Genomic DNA, 24,732 nt, shown 5'->3' on the forward strand with positions numbered 1-24,732 from the left:
CCCTGTGAGAGCTGAGGACAGGGCAGAAGCCTCCCGCATCCTGCCTGACTGTAGACGTACCTGCTAACCTCCTTATGTTAGTGGCTGGGATTGGTTGTGGGAAAAGCATGTGTAAGCATTGGGCCTGAACTCCCGTGTATCTGAGTTGAATACAGCGATTTCCAACATCCTTCTTCAATAGGAGTGTAGCTAGGTTCCAACTCCCATGTCCGAGTGGGTAGCAGACATTTGCCTCCCATGCATACACACTTCTGAGAGTTGAGCTCATGGCCTGTAACCCTACATCCTGCCTGCCGCTACCTTTCGCTTCCAAAAGGCCTAGGCTCGCTGCTTGACGCAAGTGTTGGGAGAGGTAACTGGAATCTCCCGGCACACAAGACGAGTGCCTCCAAGCTCAATCAAGCGATTTCCTAGTAATTCCTGGGGTAGACTGGTGCTACATACTAAGTTCCATACGTGAGTAGGTAGTTGAACGCCTTGTCCAAAAACATCTTACTTCTGAGAGTTGAGCTCACCCTCAGTCCCTCACAGTTCCACACTGCCTGCAGAGTGAGTTTCGCACGTCTTCACCAGAGACGTTTGCCAGAGGCCTCTGAGACGCAAGTTAACAATGCAGACCTGGAGGGTATCTCCAGGTGCAGTAGAGTGGTAATCTGGGAACCTCCTGTCTCAGAATACTGCTACCTTCACCCTGCCATAAGAATGCAGCTAGTTGACAGCTGGCTTCAAGGCATGCTTCCCTGTGAGAGCTAAGGACAGGGCACAACCCTCCCGCATCCTGCTTGACTGTAGAAGGAGCTGCTAACGTCCTCATGTTAGTGGCAGGGAAAGGTTGTGAGAAAAGCATGTGGAATCGTTGTGCCTGAACCCACGTGTATCTGAGTTGAATACAGCGATTTCCAAAGTCCTTCTTCATCAGAGTGTAGCTAGGTTCCCACTCGCATGTCCGAGTGGGTAGCAGACATCTGCCTCCCATGCATACCCACTTCTGAGAATTGAGCTTATGGCCTGTAACCCTACCTCCAGCCTGCAGCTACCTTTCGCTTCCAAAAGGCCTAGGCTCGCTGCTTCACCGAAGTGTTGGGAGAGGTAACTGGAATCTCCCGGCACACAAGACTAGTGCCTCCAAGCTCAATCCAGCGATTTCCCAGTAATTCCTGGGGTAGACTGGTGCTACATACTAAGTTCCATATGTGAGAAGGTAGCTGAACGCCTTGTCCAAAATCATCTTACTGCTTAGAGTTGAGCTCACCCTCAGTCCCTCACAGTTCCACACTGCCTGCAGAGTGAGTTTCCCACGTCTTCACCAGAGACTTTTGCCAGAGGCCTCTGAGACGCAAGTTAACAATGCAGACCTGGACGGTATCTCCAGGTGCAGTAGAGTGGTAATCTGGGAACCTCCTTACTCAGAATACTGCTACCTTCACACTGTCATAAGAATGCAGCTAGTTGAGAGCTGGCTTCTAGGCATGCTTCCCTGTGAGAGCTGAGGACAGGGCAGAAGCCTCCCGCATCCTGCCTGACTGTAGACGTACCTGCTAACCTCCTTATGTTAGTGGCTGGGATTGGTTGTGGGAAAAGCATGTGTAAGCATTGGGCCTGAACTCCCGTGTATCTGAGTTGAATACAGCGATTTCCAACATCCTTCTTCAATAGGACTGTAGCTAGGTTCCAACTCCCATGTCCGAGTGGGTAGCAGACATTTGCCTCCCATGCATACACACTTCTGAGAGTTGAGCTCATGGCCTGTAACCCTACATCCTGCCTGCCGCTACCTTTCGCTTCCAAAAGGCCTAGGCTCGCTGCTTGACGCAAGTGTTGGGAGAGGTAACTGGAATCTCCCGGCACACAAGACGAGTGCCTCCAAGCTCAATCAAGCGATTTCCTAGTAATTCCTGGGGTAGACTGGTGCTACATACTAAGTTCCATACGTGAGTAGGTAGTTGAACGCCTTGTCCAAAAACATCTTACTTCTGAGAGTTGAGCTCACCCTCAGTCCCTCACAGTTCCACACTGCCTGCAGAGTGAGTTTCCCACGTCTTCACCAGAGACGTTTGCCAGAGGCCTCTGAGACGCAAGTTAACAATGCAGACCTGGAGGGTATCTCCAGGTGCAGTAGAGTGGTAATCTGGGAACCTCCTGTCTCAGAATACTGCTACCTTCACCCTGCCATAAGAATGCAGCTAGTTGACAGCTGGCTTCAAGGCATGCTTCCCTGTGAGAGCTAAGGACAGGGCACAACCCTCCCGCATCCTGCTTGACTGTAGAAGGAGCTGCTAACGTCCTCATGTTAGTGGCAGGGAAAGGTTGTGAGAAAAGCATGTGGAATCGTTGTGCCTGAACCCACGTGTATCTGAGTTGAATACAGCGATTTCCAAAGTCCTTCTTCATCAGAGTGTAGCTAGGTTCCCACTCGCATGTCCGAGTGGGTAGCAGACATCTGCCTCCCATGCATACCCACTTCTGAGAATTGAGCTTATGGCCTGTAACCCTACCTCCAGCCTGCAGCTACCTTTCGCTTCCAAAAGGCCTAGGCTCGCTGCTTCACCGAAGTGTTGGGAGAGGTAACTGGAATCTCCCGGCACACAAGACTAGTGCCTCCAAGCTCAATCCAGCGATTTCCCAGTAATTCCTGGGGTAGACTGGTGCTACATACTAAGTTCCATATGTGAGAAGGTAGCTGAACGCCTTGTCCAAAATCATCTTACTGCTTAGAGTTGAGCTCACCCTCAGTCCCTCACAGTTCCACACTGCCTGCAGAGTGAGTTTCCCACGTCTTCACCAGAGACTTTTGCCAGAGGCCTCTGAGACGCAAGTTAACAATGCAGACCTGGACGGTATCTCCAGGTGCAGTAGAGTGGTAATCTGGGAACCTCCTTACTCAGAATACTGCTACCTTCACACTGTCATAAGAATGCAGCTAGTTGAGAGCTGGCTTCTAGGCATGCTTCCCTGTGAGAGCTGAGGACAGGGCAGAAGCCTCCCGCATCCTGCCTGACTGTAGACGTACCTGCTAACCTCCTTATGTTAGTGGCTGGGATTGGTTGTGGGAAAAGCATGTGTAAGCATTGGGCCTGAACTCCCGTGTATCTGAGTTGAATACAGCGATTTCCAACATCCTTCTTCAATAGGAGTGTAGCTAGGTTCCAACTCCCATGTCCGAGTGGGTAGCAGACATTTGCCTCCCATGCATACACACTTCTGAGAGTTGAGCTCATGGCCTGTAACCCTACATCCTGCCTGCCGCTACCTTTCGCTTCCAAAAGGCCTAGGCTCGCTGCTTGACGCAAGTGTTGGGAGAGGTAACTGGAATCTCCCGGCACACAAGACGAGTGCCTCCAAGCTCAATCAAGCGATTTCCTAGTAATTCCTGGGGTAGACTGGTGCTACATACTAAGTTCCATACGTGAGTAGGTAGTTGAACGCCTTGTCCAAAAACATCTTACTTCTGAGAGTTGAGCTCACCCTCAGTCCCTCACAGTTCCACACTGCCTGCAGAGTGAGTTTCCCACGTCTTCACCAGAGACGTTTGCCAGAGGCCTCTGAGACGCAAGTTAACAATGCAGACCTGGAGGGTATCTCCAGGTGCAGTAGAGTGGTAATCTGGGAACCTCCTGTCTCAGAATACTGCTACCTTCACCCTGCCATAAGAATGCAGCTAGTTGACAGCTGGCTTCAAGGCATGCTTCCCTGTGAGAGCTAAGGACAGGGCACAACCCTCCCGCATCCTGCTTGACTGTAGAAGGAGCTGCTAACGTCCTCATGTTAGTGGCAGGGAAAGGTTGTGAGAAAAGCATGTGGAATCGTTGTGCCTGAACCCACGTGTATCTGAGTTGAATACAGCGATTTCCAAAGTCCTTCTTCATCAGAGTGTAGCTAGGTTCCCACTCGCATGTCCGAGTGGGTAGCAGACATCTGCCTCCCATGCATACCCACTTCTGAGAATTGAGCTTATGGCCTGTAACCCTACCTCCAGCCTGCAGCTACCTTTCGCTTCCAAAAGGCCTAGGCTCGCTGCTTCACCGAAGTGTTGGGAGAGGTAACTGGAATCTCCCGGCACACAAGACTAGTGCCTCCAAGCTCAATCCAGCGATTTCCCAGTAATTCCTGGGGTAGACTGGTGCTACATACTAAGTTCCATATGTGAGAAGGTAGCTGAACGCCTTGTCCAAAATCATCTTACTGCTTAGAGTTGAGCTCACCCTCAGTCCCTCACAGTTCCACACTGCCTGCAGAGTGAGTTTCCCACGTCTTCACCAGAGACTTTTGCCAGAGGCCTCTGAGACGCAAGTTAACAATGCAGACCTGGACGGTATCTCCAGGTGCAGTAGAGTGGTAATCTGGGAACCTCCTTACTCAGAATACTGCTACCTTCACACTGTCATAAGAATGCAGCTAGTTGAGAGCTGGCTTCTAGGCATGCTTCCCTGTGAGAGCTGAGGACAGGGCAGAAGCCTCCCGCATCCTGCCTGACTGTAGACGTACCTGCTAACCTCCTTATGTTAGTGGCTGGGATTGGTTGTGGGAAAAGCATGTGTAAGCATTGGGCCTGAACTCCCGTGTATCTGAGTTGAATACAGCGATTTCCAACATCCTTCTTCAATAGGAGTGTAGCTAGGTTCCAACTCCCATGTCCGAGTGGGTAGCAGACATTTGCCTCCCATGCATACACACTTCTGAGAGTTGAGCTCATGGCCTGTAACCCTACATCCTGCCTGCCGCTACCTTTCGCTTCCAAAAGGCCTAGGCTCGCTGCTTGACGCAAGTGTTGGGAGAGGTAACTGGAATCTCCCGGCACACAAGACGAGTGCCTCCAAGCTCAATCAAGCGATTTCCTAGTAATTCCTGGGGTAGACTGGTGCTACATACTAAGTTCCATACGTGAGTAGGTAGTTGAACGCCTTGTCCAAAAACATCTTACTTCTGAGAGTTGAGCTCACCCTCAGTCCCTCACAGTTCCACACTGCCTGCAGAGTGAGTTTCGCACGTCTTCACCAGAGACGTTTGCCAGAGGCCTCTGAGACGCAAGTTAACAATGCAGACCTGGAGGGTATCTCCAGGTGCAGTAGAGTGGTAATCTGGGAACCTCCTGTCTCAGAATACTGCTACCTTCACCCTGCCATAAGAATGCAGCTAGTTGACAGCTGGCTTCAAGGCATGCTTCCCTGTGAGAGCTAAGGACAGGGCACAACCCTCCCGCATCCTGCTTGACTGTAGAAGGAGCTGCTAACGTCCTCATGTTAGTGGCAGGGAAAGGTTGTGAGAAAAGCATGTGGAATCGTTGTGCCTGAACCCACGTGTATCTGAGTTGAATACAGCGATTTCCAAAGTCCTTCTTCATCAGAGTGTAGCTAGGTTCCCACTCGCATGTCCGAGTGGGTAGCAGACATCTGCCTCCCATGCATACCCACTTCTGAGAATTGAGCTTATGGCCTGTAACCCTACCTCCAGCCTGCAGCTACCTTTCGCTTCCAAAAGGCCTAGGCTCGCTGCTTCACCGAAGTGTTGGGAGAGGTAACTGGAATCTCCCGGCACACAAGACTAGTGCCTCCAAGCTCAATCCAGCGATTTCCCAGTAATTCCTGGGGTAGACTGGTGCTACATACTAAGTTCCATATGTGAGAAGGTAGCTGAACGCCTTGTCCAAAATCATCTTACTGCTTAGAGTTGAGCTCACCCTCAGTCCCTCACAGTTCCACACTGCCTGCAGAGTGAGTTTCCCACGTCTTCACCAGAGACTTTTGCCAGAGGCCTCTGAGACGCAAGTTAACAATGCAGACCTGGACGGTATCTCCAGGTGCAGTAGAGTGGTAATCTGGGAACCTCCTTACTCAGAATACTGCTACCTTCACACTGTCATAAGAATGCAGCTAGTTGAGAGCTGGCTTCTAGGCATGCTTCCCTGTGAGAGCTGAGGACAGGGCAGAAGCCTCCCGCATCCTGCCTGACTGTAGACGTACCTGCTAACCTCCTTATGTTAGTGGCTGGGATTGGTTGTGGGAAAAGCATGTGTAAGCATTGGGCCTGAACTCCCGTGTATCTGAGTTGAATACAGCGATTTCCAACATCCTTCTTCAATAGGACTGTAGCTAGGTTCCAACTCCCATGTCCGAGTGGGTAGCAGACATTTGCCTCCCATGCATACACACTTCTGAGAGTTGAGCTCATGGCCTGTAACCCTACATCCTGCCTGCCGCTACCTTTCGCTTCCAAAAGGCCTAGGCTCGCTGCTTGACGCAAGTGTTGGGAGAGGTAACTGGAATCTCCCGGCACACAAGACGAGTGCCTCCAAGCTCAATCAAGCGATTTCCTAGTAATTCCTGGGGTAGACTGGTGCTACATACTAAGTTCCATACGTGAGTAGGTAGTTGAACGCCTTGTCCAAAAACATCTTACTTCTGAGAGTTGAGCTCACCCTCAGTCCCTCACAGTTCCACACTGCCTGCAGAGTGAGTTTCCCACGTCTTCACCAGAGACGTTTGCCAGAGGCCTCTGAGACGCAAGTTAACAATGCAGACCTGGAGGGTATCTCCAGGTGCAGTAGAGTGGTAATCTGGGAACCTCCTGTCTCAGAATACTGCTACCTTCACCCTGCCATAAGAATGCAGCTAGTTGACAGCTGGCTTCAAGGCATGCTTCCCTGTGAGAGCTAAGGACAGGGCACAACCCTCCCGCATCCTGCTTGACTGTAGAAGGAGCTGCTAACGTCCTCATGTTAGTGGCAGGGAAAGGTTGTGAGAAAAGCATGTGGAATCGTTGTGCCTGAACCCACGTGTATCTGAGTTGAATACAGCGATTTCCAAAGTCCTTCTTCATCAGAGTGTAGCTAGGTTCCCACTCGCATGTCCGAGTGGGTAGCAGACATCTGCCTCCCATGCATACCCACTTCTGAGAATTGAGCTTATGGCCTGTAACCCTACCTCCAGCCTGCAGCTACCTTTCGCTTCCAAAAGGCCTAGGCTCGCTGCTTCACCGAAGTGTTGGGAGAGGTAACTGGAATCTCCCGGCACACAAGACTAGTGCCTCCAAGCTCAATCCAGCGATTTCCCAGTAATTCCTGGGGTAGACTGGTGCTACATACTAAGTTCCATATGTGAGAAGGTAGCTGAACGCCTTGTCCAAAATCATCTTACTGCTTAGAGTTGAGCTCACCCTCAGTCCCTCACAGTTCCACACTGCCTGCAGAGTGAGTTTCCCACGTCTTCACCAGAGACTTTTGCCAGAGGCCTCTGAGACGCAAGTTAACAATGCAGACCTGGACGGTATCTCCAGGTGCAGTAGAGTGGTAATCTGGGAACCTCCTTACTCAGAATACTGCTACCTTCACACTGTCATAAGAATGCAGCTAGTTGAGAGCTGGCTTCTAGGCATGCTTCCCTGTGAGAGCTGAGGACAGGGCAGAAGCCTCCCGCATCCTGCCTGACTGTAGACGTACCTGCTAACCTCCTTATGTTAGTGGCTGGGATTGGTTGTGGGAAAAGCATGTGTAAGCATTGGGCCTGAACTCCCGTGTATCTGAGTTGAATACAGCGATTTCCAACATCCTTCTTCAATAGGAGTGTAGCTAGGTTCCAACTCCCATGTCCGAGTGGGTAGCAGACATTTGCCTCCCATGCATACACACTTCTGAGAGTTGAGCTCATGGCCTGTAACCCTACATCCTGCCTGCCGCTACCTTTCGCTTCCAAAAGGCCTAGGCTCGCTGCTTGACGCAAGTGTTGGGAGAGGTAACTGGAATCTCCCGGCACACAAGACGAGTGCCTCCAAGCTCAATCAAGCGATTTCCTAGTAATTCCTGGGGTAGACTGGTGCTACATACTAAGTTCCATACGTGAGTAGGTAGTTGAACGCCTTGTCCAAAAACATCTTACTTCTGAGAGTTGAGCTCACCCTCAGTCCCTCACAGTTCCACACTGCCTGCAGAGTGAGTTTCCCACGTCTTCACCAGAGACGTTTGCCAGAGGCCTCTGAGACGCAAGTTAACAATGCAGACCTGGAGGGTATCTCCAGGTGCAGTAGAGTGGTAATCTGGGAACCTCCTGTCTCAGAATACTGCTACCTTCACCCTGCCATAAGAATGCAGCTAGTTGACAGCTGGCTTCAAGGCATGCTTCCCTGTGAGAGCTAAGGACAGGGCACAACCCTCCCGCATCCTGCTTGACTGTAGAAGGAGCTGCTAACGTCCTCATGTTAGTGGCAGGGAAAGGTTGTGAGAAAAGCATGTGGAATCGTTGTGCCTGAACCCACGTGTATCTGAGTTGAATACAGCGATTTCCAAAGTCCTTCTTCATCAGAGTGTAGCTAGGTTCCCACTCGCATGTCCGAGTGGGTAGCAGACATCTGCCTCCCATGCATACCCACTTCTGAGAATTGAGCTTATGGCCTGTAACCCTACCTCCAGCCTGCAGCTACCTTTCGCTTCCAAAAGGCCTAGGCTCGCTGCTTCACCGAAGTGTTGGGAGAGGTAACTGGAATCTCCCGGCACACAAGACTAGTGCCTCCAAGCTCAATCCAGCGATTTCCCAGTAATTCCTGGGGTAGACTGGTGCTACATACTAAGTTCCATATGTGAGAAGGTAGCTGAACGCCTTGTCCAAAATCATCTTACTGCTTAGAGTTGAGCTCACCCTCAGTCCCTCACAGTTCCACACTGCCTGCAGAGTGAGTTTCCCACGTCTTCACCAGAGACTTTTGCCAGAGGCCTCTGAGACGCAAGTTAACAATGCAGACCTGGACGGTATCTCCAGGTGCAGTAGAGTGGTAATCTGGGAACCTCCTTACTCAGAATACTGCTACCTTCACACTGTCATAAGAATGCAGCTAGTTGAGAGCTGGCTTCTAGGCATGCTTCCCTGTGAGAGCTGAGGACAGGGCAGAAGCCTCCCGCATCCTGCCTGACTGTAGACGTACCTGCTAACCTCCTTATGTTAGTGGCTGGGATTGGTTGTGGGAAAAGCATGTGTAAGCATTGGGCCTGAACTCCCGTGTATCTGAGTTGAATACAGCGATTTCCAACATCCTTCTTCAATAGGAGTGTAGCTAGGTTCCAACTCCCATGTCCGAGTGGGTAGCAGACATTTGCCTCCCATGCATACACACTTCTGAGAGTTGAGCTCATGGCCTGTAACCCTACATCCTGCCTGCCGCTACCTTTCGCTTCCAAAAGGCCTAGGCTCGCTGCTTGACGCAAGTGTTGGGAGAGGTAACTGGAATCTCCCGGCACACAAGACGAGTGCCTCCAAGCTCAATCAAGCGATTTCCTAGTAATTCCTGGGGTAGACTGGTGCTACATACTAAGTTCCATACGTGAGTAGGTAGTTGAACGCCTTGTCCAAAAACATCTTACTTCTGAGAGTTGAGCTCACCCTCAGTCCCTCACAGTTCCACACTGCCTGCAGAGTGAGTTTCGCACGTCTTCACCAGAGACGTTTGCCAGAGGCCTCTGAGACGCAAGTTAACAATGCAGACCTGGAGGGTATCTCCAGGTGCAGTAGAGTGGTAATCTGGGAACCTCCTGTCTCAGAATACTGCTACCTTCACCCTGCCATAAGAATGCAGCTAGTTGACAGCTGGCTTCAAGGCATGCTTCCCTGTGAGAGCTAAGGACAGGGCACAACCCTCCCGCATCCTGCTTGACTGTAGAAGGAGCTGCTAACGTCCTCATGTTAGTGGCAGGGAAAGGTTGTGAGAAAAGCATGTGGAATCGTTGTGCCTGAACCCACGTGTATCTGAGTTGAATACAGCGATTTCCAAAGTCCTTCTTCATCAGAGTGTAGCTAGGTTCCCACTCGCATGTCCGAGTGGGTAGCAGACATCTGCCTCCCATGCATACCCACTTCTGAGAATTGAGCTTATGGCCTGTAACCCTACCTCCAGCCTGCAGCTACCTTTCGCTTCCAAAAGGCCTAGGCTCGCTGCTTCACCGAAGTGTTGGGAGAGGTAACTGGAATCTCCCGGCACACAAGACTAGTGCCTCCAAGCTCAATCCAGCGATTTCCCAGTAATTCCTGGGGTAGACTGGTGCTACATACTAAGTTCCATATGTGAGAAGGTAGCTGAACGCCTTGTCCAAAATCATCTTACTGCTTAGAGTTGAGCTCACCCTCAGTCCCTCACAGTTCCACACTGCCTGCAGAGTGAGTTTCCCACGTCTTCACCAGAGACTTTTGCCAGAGGCCTCTGAGACGCAAGTTAACAATGCAGACCTGGACGGTATCTCCAGGTGCAGTAGAGTGGTAATCTGGGAACCTCCTTACTCAGAATACTGCTACCTTCACACTGTCATAAGAATGCAGCTAGTTGAGAGCTGGCTTCTAGGCATGCTTCCCTGTGAGAGCTGAGGACAGGGCAGAAGCCTCCCGCATCCTGCCTGACTGTAGACGTACCTGCTAACCTCCTTATGTTAGTGGCTGGGATTGGTTGTGGGAAAAGCATGTGTAAGCATTGGGCCTGAACTCCCGTGTATCTGAGTTGAATACAGCGATTTCCAACATCCTTCTTCAATAGGAGTGTAGCTAGGTTCCAACTCCCATGTCCGAGTGGGTAGCAGACATTTGCCTCCCATGCATACACACTTCTGAGAGTTGAGCTCATGGCCTGTAACCCTACATCCTGCCTGCCGCTACCTTTCGCTTCCAAAAGGCCTAGGCTCGCTGCTTGACGCAAGTGTTGGGAGAGGTAACTGGAATCTCCCGGCACACAAGACGAGTGCCTCCAAGCTCAATCAAGCGATTTCCTAGTAATTCCTGGGGTAGACTGGTGCTACATACTAAGTTCCATACGTGAGTAGGTAGTTGAACGCCTTGTCCAAAAACATCTTACTTCTGAGAGTTGAGCTCACCCTCAGTCCCTCACAGTTCCACACTGCCTGCAGAGTGAGTTTCCCACGTCTTCACCAGAGACGTTTGCCAGAGGCCTCTGAGACGCAAGTTAACAATGCAGACCTGGAGGGTATCTCCAGGTGCAGTAGAGTGGTAATCTGGGAACCTCCTGTCTCAGAATACTGCTACCTTCACCCTGCCATAAGAATGCAGCTAGTTGACAGCTGGCTTCAAGGCATGCTTCCCTGTGAGAGCTAAGGACAGGGCACAACCCTCCCGCATCCTGCTTGACTGTAGAAGGAGCTGCTAACGTCCTCATGTTAGTGGCAGGGAAAGGTTGTGAGAAAAGCATGTGGAATCGTTGTGCCTGAACCCACGTGTATCTGAGTTGAGTTGAATACAGCGATTTCCAAAGTCCTTCTTCATCAGAGTGTAGCTAGGTTCCCACTCGCATGTCCGAGTGGGTAGCAGACATCTGCCTCCCATGCATACCCACTTCTGAGAATTGAGCTTATGGCCTGTAACCCTACCTCCAGCCTGCAGCTACCTTTCGCTTCCAAAAGGCCTAGGCTCGCTGCTTCACCGAAGTGTTGGGAGAGGTAACTGGAATCTCCCGGCACACAAGACTAGTGCCTCCAAGCTCAATCCAGCGATTTCCCAGTAATTCCTGGGGTAGACTGGTGCTACATACTAAGTTCCATATGTGAGAAGGTAGCTGAACGCCTTGTCCAAAATCATCTTACTTCTGAGAGTTGAGCTTACCCTCATTCCCTCACAGTTCCACACTGCCTGCAGAGTGAGTTTCCCACGTCTTCACCAGAGACTTTTGCCAGAGGCCTCTGAGACGCAAGTTAACAATGCAGACCTGGACGGTATCTCCAGGTGCAGTAGAGTGGTAATCTGGGAACCTCCTTACTCAGAATACTGCTACCTTCACACTGTCATAAGAATGCAGCTAGTTGAGAGCTGGCTTCTAGGCATGCTTCCCTGTGAGAGCTGAGGACAGGGCAGAAGCCTCCCGCATCCTGCCTGACTGTAGACGTACCTGCTAACCTCCTTATGTTAGTGGCTGGGATTGGTTGTGGGAAAAGCATGTGTAAGCATTGGGCCTGAACTCCCGTGTATCTGAGTTGAATACAGCGATTTCCAACATCCTTCTTCAATAGGAGTGTAGCTAGGTTCCAACTCCCATGTCCGAGTGGGTAGCAGACATTTGCCTCCCATGCATACACACTTCTGAGAGTTGAGCTCATGGCCTGTAACCCTACATCCTGCCTGCCGCTACCTTTCGCTTCCAAAAGGCCTAGGCTCGCTGCTTGACGCAAGTGTTGGGAGAGGTAACTGGAATCTCCCGGCACACAAGACGAGTGCCTCCAAGCTCAATCAAGCGATTTCCTAGTAATTCCTGGGGTAGACTGGTGCTACATACTAAGTTCCATACGTGAGTAGGTAGTTGAACGCCTTGTCCAAAAACATCTTACTTCTGAGAGTTGAGCTCACCCTCAGTCCCTCACAGTTCCACACTGCCTGCAGAGTGAGTTTCGCACGTCTTCACCAGAGACGTTTGCCAGAGGCCTCTGAGACGCAAGTTAACAATGCAGACCTGGAGGGTATCTCCAGGTGCAGTAGAGTGGTAATCTGGGAACCTCCTGTCTCAGAATACTGCTACCTTCACCCTGCCATAAGAATGCAGCTAGTTGACAGCTGGCTTCAAGGCATGCTTCCCTGTGAGAGCTAAGGACAGGGCACAACCCTCCCGCATCCTGCTTGACTGTAGAAGGAGCTGCTAACGTCCTCATGTTAGTGGCAGGGAAAGGTTGTGAGAAAAGCATGTGGAATCGTTGTGCCTGAACCCACGTGTATCTGAGTTGAATACAGCGATTTCCAAAGTCCTTCTTCATCAGAGTGTAGCTAGGTTCCCACTCGCATGTCCGAGTGGGTAGCAGACATCTGCCTCCCATGCATACCCACTTCTGAGAATTGAGCTTATGGCCTGTAACCCTACCTCCAGCCTGCAGCTACCTTTCGCTTCCAAAAGGCCTAGGCTCGCTGCTTCACCGAAGTGTTGGGAGAGGTAACTGGAATCTCCCGGCACACAAGACTAGTGCCTCCAAGCTCAATCCAGCGATTTCCCAGTAATTCCTGGGGTAGACTGGTGCTACATACTAAGTTCCATATGTGAGAAGGTAGCTGAACGCCTTGTCCAAAATCATCTTACTGCTTAGAGTTGAGCTCACCCTCAGTCCCTCACAGTTCCACACTGCCTGCAGAGTGAGTTTCCCACGTCTTCACCAGAGACTTTTGCCAGAGGCCTCTGAGACGCAAGTTAACAATGCAGACCTGGACGGTATCTCCAGGTGCAGTAGAGTGGTAATCTGGGAACCTCCTTACTCAGAATACTGCTACCTTCACACTGTCATAAGAATGCAGCTAGTTGAGAGCTGGCTTCTAGGCATGCTTCCCTGTGAGAGCTGAGGACAGGGCAGAAGCCTCCCGCATCCTGCCTGACTGTAGACGTACCTGCTAACCTCCTTATGTTAGTGGCTGGGATTGGTTGTGGGAAAAGCATGTGTAAGCATTGGGCCTGAACTCCCGTGTATCTGAGTTGAATACAGCGATTTCCAACATCCTTCTTCAATAGGAGTGTAGCTAGGTTCCAACTCCCATGTCCGAGTGGGTAGCAGACATTTGCCTCCCATGCATACACACTTCTGAGAGTTGAGCTCATGGCCTGTAACCCTACATCCTGCCTGCCGCTACCTTTCGCTTCCAAAAGGCCTAGGCTCGCTGCTTGACGCAAGTGTTGGGAGAGGTAACTGGAATCTCCCGGCACACAAGACGAGTGCCTCCAAGCTCAATCAAGCGATTTCCTAGTAATTCCTGGGGTAGACTGGTGCTACATACTAAGTTCCATACGTGAGTAGGTAGTTGAACGCCTTGTCCAAAAACATCTTACTTCTGAGAGTTGAGCTCACCCTCAGTCCCTCACAGTTCCACACTGCCTGCAGAGTGAGTTTCGCACGTCTTCACCAGAGACGTTTGCCAGAGGCCTCTGAGACGCAAGTTAACAATGCAGACCTGGAGGGTATCTCCAGGTGCAGTAGAGTGGTAATCTGGGAACCTCCTGTCTCAGAATACTGCTACCTTCACCCTGCCATAAGAATGCAGCTAGTTGACAGCTGGCTTCAAGGCATGCTTCCCTGTGAGAGCTAAGGACAGGGCACAACCCTCCCGCATCCTGCTTGACTGTAGAAGGAGCTGCTAACGTCCTCATGTTAGTGGCAGGGAAAGGTTGTGAGAAAAGCATGTGGAATCGTTGTGCCTGAACCCACGTGTATCTGAGTTGAGTTGAATACAGCGATTTCCAAAGTCCTTCTTCATCAGAGTGTAGCTAGGTTCCCACTCGCATGTCCGAGTGGGTAGCAGACATCTGCCTCCCATGCATACCCACTTCTGAGAATTGAGCTTATGGCCTGTAACCCTACCTCCAGCCTGCAGCTACCTTTCGCTTCCAAAAGGCCTAGGCTCGCTGCTTCACCGAAGTGTTGGGAGAGGTAACTGGAATCTCCCGGCACACAAGACTAGTGCCTCCAAGCTCAATCCAGCGATTTCCCAGTAATTCCTGGGGTAGACTGGTGCTACATACTAAGTTCCATATGTGAGAAGGTAGCTGAACGCCTTGTCCAAAATCATCTTACTTCTGAGAGTTGAGCTTACCCTCATTCCCTCACAGTTCCACACTGCCTGCAGAGTGAGTTTCCCACGTCTTCACCAGAGACTTTTGCCAGAGGCCTCTGAGACGCAAGTTAACAATGCAGACCTGGACGGTATCTCCAGGTGCAGTAGAGTGGTAATCTGGGAACCTCCTTACTCAGAATACTGCTACCTTCACACTGTCATAAGAATGCAGCTAGTTGAGAGCTGGCTTCTAGGCATGCTTCCCTGTGAGAGCTGAGGACAGGGCAGAAGCCTCCCGCATCCTGCCTGACTGTAGACGTACCTGCTAACCTCCTTATGTTAGTGGCTGGGATTGGTTGTGGGAAAAGCATGTGTAAGCATTGGGCCTGAACTCCCGTGTATCTGAGTTGAATACAGCGATTTCCAACATCCTTCTTCAATAGGAGTGTAGCTAGGTTCCAACTCCCATGTCCGAGTGGGTAGCAGACATTTGCCTCCCATGCATACACACTTCTGAGAGTTGAGCTCATGGCCTGTAACCCTACATCCTGCCTGCCGCTACCTTTCGCTTCCAAAAGGCCTAGGCTCGCTGCTTGACGCAAGTGTTGGGAGAGGTAACTGGAATCTCCCGGCACACAAGACGAGTGCCTCCAAGCTCAATCAAGCGATTTCCTAGTAATTCCTGGGGTAGACTGGTGCTACATACTAAGTTCCATACGTGAGTAGGTAGTTGAACGCCTTGTCCAAAAACATCTTACTTCTGAGAGTTGAGCTCACCCTCAGTCCCTCACAGTTCCACACTGCCTGCAGAGTGAGTTTCGCACGTCTTCACCAGAGACGTTTGCCAGAGGCCTCTGAGACGCAAGTTAACAATGCAGACCTGGAGGGTATCTCCAGGTGCAGTAGAGTGGTAATCTGGGAACCTCCTGTCTCAGAATACTGCTACCTTCACCCTGCCATAAGAATGCAGCTAGTTGACAGCTGGCTTCAAGGCATGCTTCCCTGTGAGAGCTAAGGACAGGGCACAACCCTCCCGCATCCTGCTTGACTGTAGAAGGAGCTGCTAACGTCCTCATGTTAGTGGCAGGGAAAGGTTGTGAGAAAAGCATGTGGAATCGTTGTGCCTGAACCCACGTGTATCTGAGTTGAATACAGCGATTTCCAAAGTCCTTCTTCATCAGAGTGTAGCTAGGTTCCCACTCGCATGTCCGAGTGGGTAGCAGACATCTGCCTCCCATGCATACCCACTTCTGAGAATTGAGCTTATGGCCTGTAACCCTACCTCCAGCCTGCAGCTACCTTTCGCTTCCAAAAGGCCTAGGCTCGCTGCTTCACCGAAGTGTTGGGAGAGGTAACTGGAATCTCCCGGCACACAAGACTAGTGCCTCCAAGCTCAATCCAGCGATTTCCCAGTAATTCCTGGGGTAGACTGGTGCTACATACTAAGTTCCATATGTGAGAAGGTAGCTGAACGCCTTGTCCAAAATCATCTTACTGCTTAGAGTTGAGCTCACCCTCAGTCCCTCACAGTTCCACACTGCCTGCAGAGTGAGTTTCCCACGTCTTCACCAGAGACTTTTGCCAGAGGCCTCTGAGACGCAAGTTAACAATGCAGACCTGGACGGTATCTCCAGGTGCAGTAGAGTGGTAATCTGGGAACCTCCTTACTCAGAATACTGCTACCTTCACACTGTCATAAGAATGCAGCTAGTTGAGAGCTGGCTTCTAGGCATGCTTCCCTGTGAGAGCTGAGGACAGGGCAGAAGCCTCCCGCATCCTGCCTGACTGTAGACGTACCTGCTAACCTCCTTATGTTAGTGGCTGGGATTGGTTGTGGGAAAAGCATGTGTAAGCATTGGGCCTGAACTCCCGTGTATCTGAGTTGAATACAGCGATTTCCAACATCCTTCTTCAATAGGAGTGTAGCTAGGTTCCAACTCCCATGTCCGAGTGGGTAGCAGACATTTGCCTCCCATGCATACACACTTCTGAGAGTTGAGCTCATGGCCTGTAACCCTACATCCTGCCTGCCGCTACCTTTCGCTTCCAAAAGGCCTAGGCTCGCTGCTTGACGCAAGTGTTGGGAGAGGTAACTGGAATCTCCCGGCACACAAGACGAGTGCCTCCAAGCTCAATCAAGCGATTTCCTAGTAATTCCTGGGGTAGACTGGTGCTACATACTAAGTTCCATACGTGAGTAGGTAGTTGAACGCCTTGTCCAAAAACATCTTACTTCTGAGAGTTGAGCTCACCCTCAGTCCCTCACAGTTCCACACTGCCTGCAGAGTGAGTTTCCCACGTCTTCACCAGAGACGTTTGCCAGAGGCCTCTGAGACGCAAGTTAACAATGCAGACCTGGAGGGTATCTCCAGGTGCAGTAGAGTGGTAATCTGGGAACCTCCTGTCTCAGAATACTGCTACCTTCACCCTGCCATAAGAATGCAGCTAGTTGACAGCTGGCTTCAAGGCATGCTTCCCTGTGAGAGCTAAGGACAGGGCACAACCCTCCCGCATCCTGCTTGACTGTAGAAGGAGCTGCTAACGTCCTCATGTTAGTGGCAGGGAAAGGTTGTGAGAAAAGCATGTGGAATCGTTGTGCCTGAACCCACGTGTATCTGAGTTGAGTTGAATACAGCGATTTCCAAAGTCCTTCTTCATCAGAGTGTAGCTAGGTTCCCACTCGCATGTCCGAGTGGGTAGCAGACATCTGCCTCCCATGCATACCCACTTCTGAGAATTGAGCTTATGGCCTGTAACCCTACCTCCAGCCTGCAGCTACCTTTCGCTTCCAAAAGGCCTAGGCTCGCTGCTTCACCGAAGTGTTGGGAGAGGTAACTGGAATCTCCCGGCACACAAGACTAGTGCCTCCAAGCTCAATCCAGCGATTTCCCAGTAATTCCTGGGGTAGACTGGTGCTACATACTAAGTTCCATATGTGAGAAGGTAGCTGAACGCCTTGTCCAAAATCATCTTACTTCTGAGAGTTGAGCTCACCCTCATTCCCTCACAGTTCCACACTGCCTGCAGAGTGAGTTTCCCACGTCTTCACCAGAGACTTTTGCCAGAGGCCTCTGAGACGCAAGTTAACAATGCAGACCTGGACGGTATCTCCAGGTGCAGTAGAGTGGTAATCTGGGAACCTCCTTACTCAGAATACTGCTACCTTCACACTGTCATAAGAATGCAGCTAGTTGAGAGCTGGCTTCTAGGCATGCTTCCCTGTGAGAGCTGAGGACAGGGCAGAAGCCTCCCGCATCCTGCCTGACTGTAGACGTACCTGCTAACCTCCTTATGTTAGTGGCTGGGATTGGTTGTGGGAAAAGCATGTGTAAGCATTGGGCCTGAACTCCCGTGTATCTGAGTTGAATACAGCGATTTCCAACATCCTTCTTCAATAGGAGTGTAGCTAGGTTCCAACTCCCATGTCCGAGTGGGTAGCAGACATTTGCCTCCCATGCATACACACTTCTGAGAGTTGAGCTCATGGCCTGTAACCCTACATCCTGCCTGCCGCTACCTTTCGCTTCCAAAAGGCCTAGGCTCGCTGCTTGACGCAAGTGTTGGGAGAGGTAACTGGAATCTCCCGGCACACAAGACGAGTGCCTCCAAGCTCAATCAAGCGATTTCCTAGTAATTCCTGGGGTAGACTGGTGCTACATACTAAGTTCCATACGTGAGTAGGTAGTTGAACGCCTTGTCCAAAAACATCTTACTTCTGAGAGTTGAGCTCACCCTCAGTCCCTCACAGTTCCACACTGCCTGCAGAGTGAGTTTCGCACGTCTTCACCAGAGACGTTTGCCAGAGGCCTCTGAGACGCAAGTTAACAATGCAGACCTGGAGGGTATCTCCAGGTGCAGTAGAGTGGTAATCTGGGAACCTCCTGTCTCAGAATACTGCTACCTTCACCCTGCCATAAGAATGCAGCTAGTTGACAGCTGGCTTCAAGGCATGCTTCCCTGTGAGAGCTAAGGACAGGGCACAACCCTCCCGCATCCTGCTTGACTGTAGAAGGAGCTGCTAACGTCCTCATGTTAGTGGCAGGGAAAGGTTGTGAGAAAAGCATGTGGAATCGTTGTGCCTGAACCCACGTGTATCTGAGTTGAATACAGCGATTTCCAAAGTCCTTCTTCATCAGAGTGTAGCTAGGTTCCCACTCGCATGTCCGAGTGGGTAGCAGACATCTGCCTCCCATGCATACCCACTTCTGAGAATTGAGCTTATGGCCTGTAACCCTACCTCCAGCCTGCAGCTACCTTTCGCTTCCAAAAGGCCTAGGCTCGCTGCTTCACCGAAGTGTTGGGAGAGGTAACTGGAATCTCCCGGCACACAAGACTAGTGCCTCCAAGCTCAATCCAGCGATTTCCCAGTAATTCCTGGGGTAGACTGGTGCTACATACTAAGTTCCATATGTGAGAAGGTAGCTGAACGCCTTGTCCAAAATCATCTTACTGCTTAGAGTTGAGCTCACCCTCAGTCCCTCACAGTTCCACACTGCCTGCAGAGTGAGTTTCCCACGTCTTCACCAGAGACTTTTGCCAGAGGCCTCTGAGACGCAAGTTAACAATGCAGACCTGGAGGGTATCTCCAGGTGCAGTAGAGTGGTAATCTGGGAACCTCCTGTCTCAGAATACTGCTACCTTCACCCTGCCATAAGAATGCAGCTAGTTGACAGCTGGCTTCAAGGCATGCTTCCCTGTGAGAGCTAAGGACAGGGCACAACCCTCCCGCATCCTGCTTGACTGTAGAAGGAGCTGCTAACGTCCTCATGTTAGTGGCAGGGAAAGGTTGTGAGAAAAGCATGTGGAATCGTTGTGCCTGAACCCACGTGTATCTGAGTTGAATACAGCGATTTCCAAAGTCCTTCTTCATCAGAGTGTAGCTAGGTTCCCACTCGCATGTCCGAGTGGGTAGCAGACATCTGCCTCCCATGCATACCCACTTCTGAGAATTGAGCTTATGGCCTGTAACCCTACCTCCAGCCTGCAGCTACCTTTCGCTTCCAAAAGGCCTAGGCTCGCTGCTTCACCGAAGTGTTGGGAGAGGTAACTGGAATCTCCCGGCACACAAGACTAGTGCCTCCAAGCTCAATCCAGCGATTTCCCAGTAATTCCTGGGGTAGACTGGTGCTACATACTAAGTTCCATATGTGAGAAGGTAGCTGAACGCCTTGTCCAAAATCATCTTACTGCTTAGAGTTGAGCTCACCCTCAGTCCCTCACAGTTCCACACTGCCTGCAGAGTGAGTTTCCCACGTCTTCACCAGAGACTTTTGCCAGAGGCCTCTGAGACGCAAGTTAACAATGCAGACCTGGACGGTATCTCCAGGTGCAGTAGAGTGGTAATCTGGGAACCTCCTTACTCAGAATACTGCTACCTTCACACTGTCATAAGAATGCAGCTAGTTGAGAGCTGGCTTCTAGGCATGCTTCCCTGTGAGAGCTGAGGACAGGGCAGAAGCCTCCCGCATCCTGCCTGACTGTAGACGTACCTGCTAACCTCCTTATGTTAGTGGCTGGGATTGGTTGTGGGAAAAGCATGTGTAAGCATTGGGCCTGAACTCCCGTGTATCTGAGTTGAATACAGCGATTTCCAACATCCTTCTTCAATAGGAGTGTAGCTAGGTTCCAACTCCCATGTCCGAGTGGGTAGCAGACATTTGCCTCCCATGCATACACACTTCTGAGAGTTGAGCTCATGGCCTGTAACCCTACATCCTGCCTGCCGCTACCTTTCGCTTCCAAAAGGCCTAGGCTCGCTGCTTGACGCAAGTGTTGGGAGAGGTAACTGGAATCTCCCGGCACACAAGACGAGTGCCTCCAAGCTCAATCAAGCGATTTCCTAGTAATTCCTGGGGTAGACTGGTGCTACATACTAAGTTCCATACGTGAGTAGGTAGTTGAACGCCTTGTCCAAAAACATCTTACTTCTGAGAGTTGAGCTCACCCTCAGTCCCTCACAGTTCCACACTGCCTGCAGAGTGAGTTTCCCACGTCTTCACCAGAGACGTTTGCCAGAGGCCTCTGAGACGCAAGTTAACAATGCAGACCTGGAGGGTATCTCCAGGTGCAGTAGAGTGGTAATCTGGGAACCTCCTGTCTCAGAATACTGCTACCTTCACCCTGCCATAAGAATGCAGCTAGTTGACAGCTGGCTTCAAGGCATGCTTCCCTGTGAGAGCTAAGGACAGGGCACAACCCTCCCGCATCCTGCTTGACTGTAGAAGGAGCTGCTAACGTCCTCATGTTAGTGGCAGGGAAAGGTTGTGAGAAAAGCATGTGGAATCGTTGTGCCTGAACCCACGTGTATCTGAGTTGAATACAGCGATTTCCAAAGTCCTTCTTCATCAGAGTGTAGCTAGGTTCCCACTCGCATGTCCGAGTGGGTAGCAGACATCTGCCTCCCATGCATACCCACTTCTGAGAATTGAGCTTATGGCCTGTAACCCTACCTCCAGCCTGCAGCTACCTTTCGCTTCCAAAAGGCCTAGGCTCGCTGCTTCACCGAAGTGTTGGGAGAGGTAACTGGAATCTCCCGGCACACAAGACTAGTGCCTCCAAGCTCAATCCAGCGATTTCCCAGTAATTCCTGGGGTAGACTGGTGCTACATACTAAGTTCCATATGTGAGAAGGTAGCTGAACGCCTTGTCCAAAATCATCTTACTTCTGAGAGTTGAGCTTACCCTCATTCCCTCACAGTTCCACACTGCCTGCAGAGTGAGTTTCCCACGTCTTCACCAGAGACTTTTGCCAGAGGCCTCTGAGACGCAAGTTAACAATGCAGACCTGGACGGTATCTCCAGGTGCAGTAGAGTGGTAATCTGGGAACCTCCTTACTCAGAATACTGCTACCTTCACACTGTCATAAGAATGCAGCTAGTTGAGAGCTGGCTTCTAGGCATGCTTCCCTGTGAGAGCTGAGGACAGGGCAGAAGCCTCCCGCATCCTGCCTGACTGTAGACGTACCTGCTAACCTCCTTATGTTAGTGGCTGGGATTGGTTGTGGGAAAAGCATGTGTAAGCATTGGGCCTGAACTCCCGTGTATCTGAGTTGAATACAGCGATTTCCAACATCCTTCTTCAATAGGAGTGTAGCTAGGTTCCAACTCCCATGTCCGAGTGGGTAGCAGACATTTGCCTCCCATGCATACACACTTCTGAGAGTTGAGCTCATGGCCTGTAACCCTACATCCTGCCTGCCGCTACCTTTCGCTTCCAAAAGGCCTAGGCTCGCTGCTTGACGCAAGTGTTGGGAGAGGTAACTGGAATCTCCCGGCACACAAGACGAGTGCCTCCAAGCTCAATCAAGCGATTTCCTAGTAATTCCTGGGGTAGACTGGTGCTACATACTAAGTTCCATACGTGAGTAGGTAGTTGAACGCCTTGTCCAAAAACATCTTACTTCTGAGAGTTGAGCTCACCCTCAGTCCCTCACAGTTCCACACTGCCTGCAGAGTGAGTTTCGCACGTCTTCACCAGAGACGTTTGCCAGAGGCCTCTGAGACGCAAGTTAACAATGCAGACCTGGAGGGTATCTCCAGGTGCAGTAGAGTGGTAATCTGGGAACCTCCTGTCTCAGAATACTGCTACCTTCACCCTGCCATAAGAATGCAGCTAGTTGACAGCTGGCTTCAAGGCATGCTTCCCTGTGAGAGCTAAGGACAGGGCACAACCCTCCCGCATCCTGCTTGACTGTAGAAGGAGCTGCTAACGTCCTCATGTTAGTGGCAGGGAAAGGTTGTGAGAAAAGCATGTGGAATCGTTGTGCCTGAACCCACGTGTATCTGAGTTGAATACAGCGATTTCCAAAGTCCTTCTTCATCAGAGTGTAGCTAGGTTCCCACTCGCATGTCCGAGTGGGTAGCAGACATCTGCCTCCCATGCATACCCACTTCTGAGAATTGAGCTTATGGCCTGTAACCCTACCTCCAGCCTGCAGCTACCTTTCGCTTCCAAAAGGCCTAGGCTCGCTGCTTCACCGAAGTGTTGGGAGAGGTAACTGGAATCTCCCGGCACACAAGACTAGTGCCTCCAAGCTCAATCCAGCGATTTCCCAGTAATTCCTGGGGTAGACTGGTGCTACATACTAAGTTCCATATGTGAGAAGGTAGCTGAACGCCTTGTCCAAAATCATCTTACTGCTTAGAGTTGAGCTCACCCTCAGTCCCTCACAGTTCCACACTGCCTGCAGAGTGAGTTTCCCACGTCTTCACCAGAGACTTTTGCCAGAGGCCTCTGAGACGCAAGTTAACAATGCAGACCTGGACGGTATCTCCAGGTGCAGTAGAGTGGTAATCTGGGAACCTCCTTACTCAGAATACTGCTACCTTCACACTGTCATAAGAATGCAGCTAGTTGAGAGCTGGCTTCTAGGCATGCTTCCCTGTGAGAGCTGAGGACAGGGCAGAAGCCTCCCGCATCCTGCCTGACTGTAGACGTACCTGCTAACCTCCTTATGTTAGTGGCTGGGATTGGTTGTGGGAAAAGCATGTGTAAGCATTGGGCCTGAACTCCCGTGTATCTGAGTTGAATACAGCGATTTCCAACATCCTTCTTCAATAGGAGTGTAGCTAGGTTCCAACTCCCATGTCCGAGTGGGTAGCAGACATTTGCCTCCCATGCATACACACTTCTGAGAGTTGAGCTCATGGCCTGTAACCCTACATCCTGCCTGCCGCTACCTTTCGCTTCCAAAAGGCCTAGGCTCGCTGCTTGACGCAAGTGTTGGGAGAGGTAACTGGAATCTCCCGGCACACAAGACGAGTGCCTCCAAGCTCAATCAAGCGATTTCCTAGTAATTCCTGGGGTAGACTGGTGCTACATACTAAGTTCCATACGTGAGTAGGTAGTTGAACGCCTTGTCCAAAAACATCTTACTTCTGAGAGTTGAGCTCACCCTCAGTCCCTCACAGTTCCACACTGCCTGCAGAGTGAGTTTCCCACGTCTTCACCAGAGACGTTTGCCAGAGGCCTCTGAGACGCAAGTTAACAATGCAGACCTGGAGGGTATCTCCAGGTGCAGTAGAGTGGTAATCTGGGAACCTCCTGTCTCAGAATACTGCTACCTTCACCCTGCCATAAGAATGCAGCTAGTTGACAGCTGGCTTCAAGGCATGCTTCCCTGTGAGAGCTAAGGACAGGGCACAACCCTCCCGCATCCTGCTTGACTGTAGAAGGAGCTGCTAACGTCCTCATGTTAGTGGCAGGGAAAGGTTGTGAGAAAAGCATGTGGAATCGTTGTGCCTGAACCCACGTGTATCTGAGTTGAGTTGAATACAGCGATTTCCAAAGTCCTTCTTCATCAGAGTGTAGCTAGGTTCCCACTCGCATGTCCGAGTGGGTAGCAGACATCTGCCTCCCATGCATACCCACTTCTGAGAATTGAGCTTATGGCCTGTAACCCTACCTCCAGCCTGCAGCTACCTTTCGCTTCCAAAAGGCCTAGGCTCGCTGCTTCACCGAAGTGTTGGGAGAGGTAACTGGAATCTCCCGGCACACAAGACTAGTGCCTCCAAGCTCAATCCAGCGATTTCCCAGTAATTCCTGGGGTAGACTGGTGCTACATACTAAGTTCCATATGTGAGAAGGTAGCTGAACGCCTTGTCCAAAATCATCTTACTTCTGAGAGTTGAGCTTACCCTCATTCCCTCACAGTTCCACACTGCCTGCAGAGTGAGTTTCCCACGTCTTCACCAGAGACTTTTGCCAGAGGCCTCTGAGACGCAAGTTAACAATGCAGACCTGGACGGTATCTCCAGGTGCAGTAGAGTGGTAATCTGGGAACCTCCTTACTCAGAATACTGCTACCTTCACACTGTCATAAGAATGCAGCTAGTTGAGAGCTGGCTTCTAGGCATGCTTCCCTGTGAGAGCTGAGGACAGGGCAGAAGCCTCCCGCATCCTGCCTGACTGTAGACGTACCTGCTAACCTCCTTATGTTAGTGGCTGGGATTGGTTGTGGGAAAAGCATGTGTAAGCATTGGGCCTGAACTCCCGTGTATCTGAGTTGAATACAGCGATTTCCAACATCCTTCTTCAATAGGAGTGTAGCTAGGTTCCAACTCCCATGTCCGAGTGGGTAGCAGACATTTGCCTCCCATGCATACACACTTCTGAGAGTTGAGCTCATGGCCTGTAACCCTACATCCTGCCTGCCGCTACCTTTCGCTTCCAAAAGGCCTAGGCTCGCTGCTTGACGCAAGTGTTGGGAGAGGTAACTGGAATCTCCCGGCACAC

This window comes from Canis lupus, chromosome 19 (assembly GCF_048164855.1).
Source record: "Canis lupus baileyi chromosome 19, mCanLup2.hap1, whole genome shotgun sequence".
In the NCBI taxonomy this organism is placed as follows: Eukaryota; Metazoa; Chordata; class Mammalia; order Carnivora; family Canidae; genus Canis; species Canis lupus.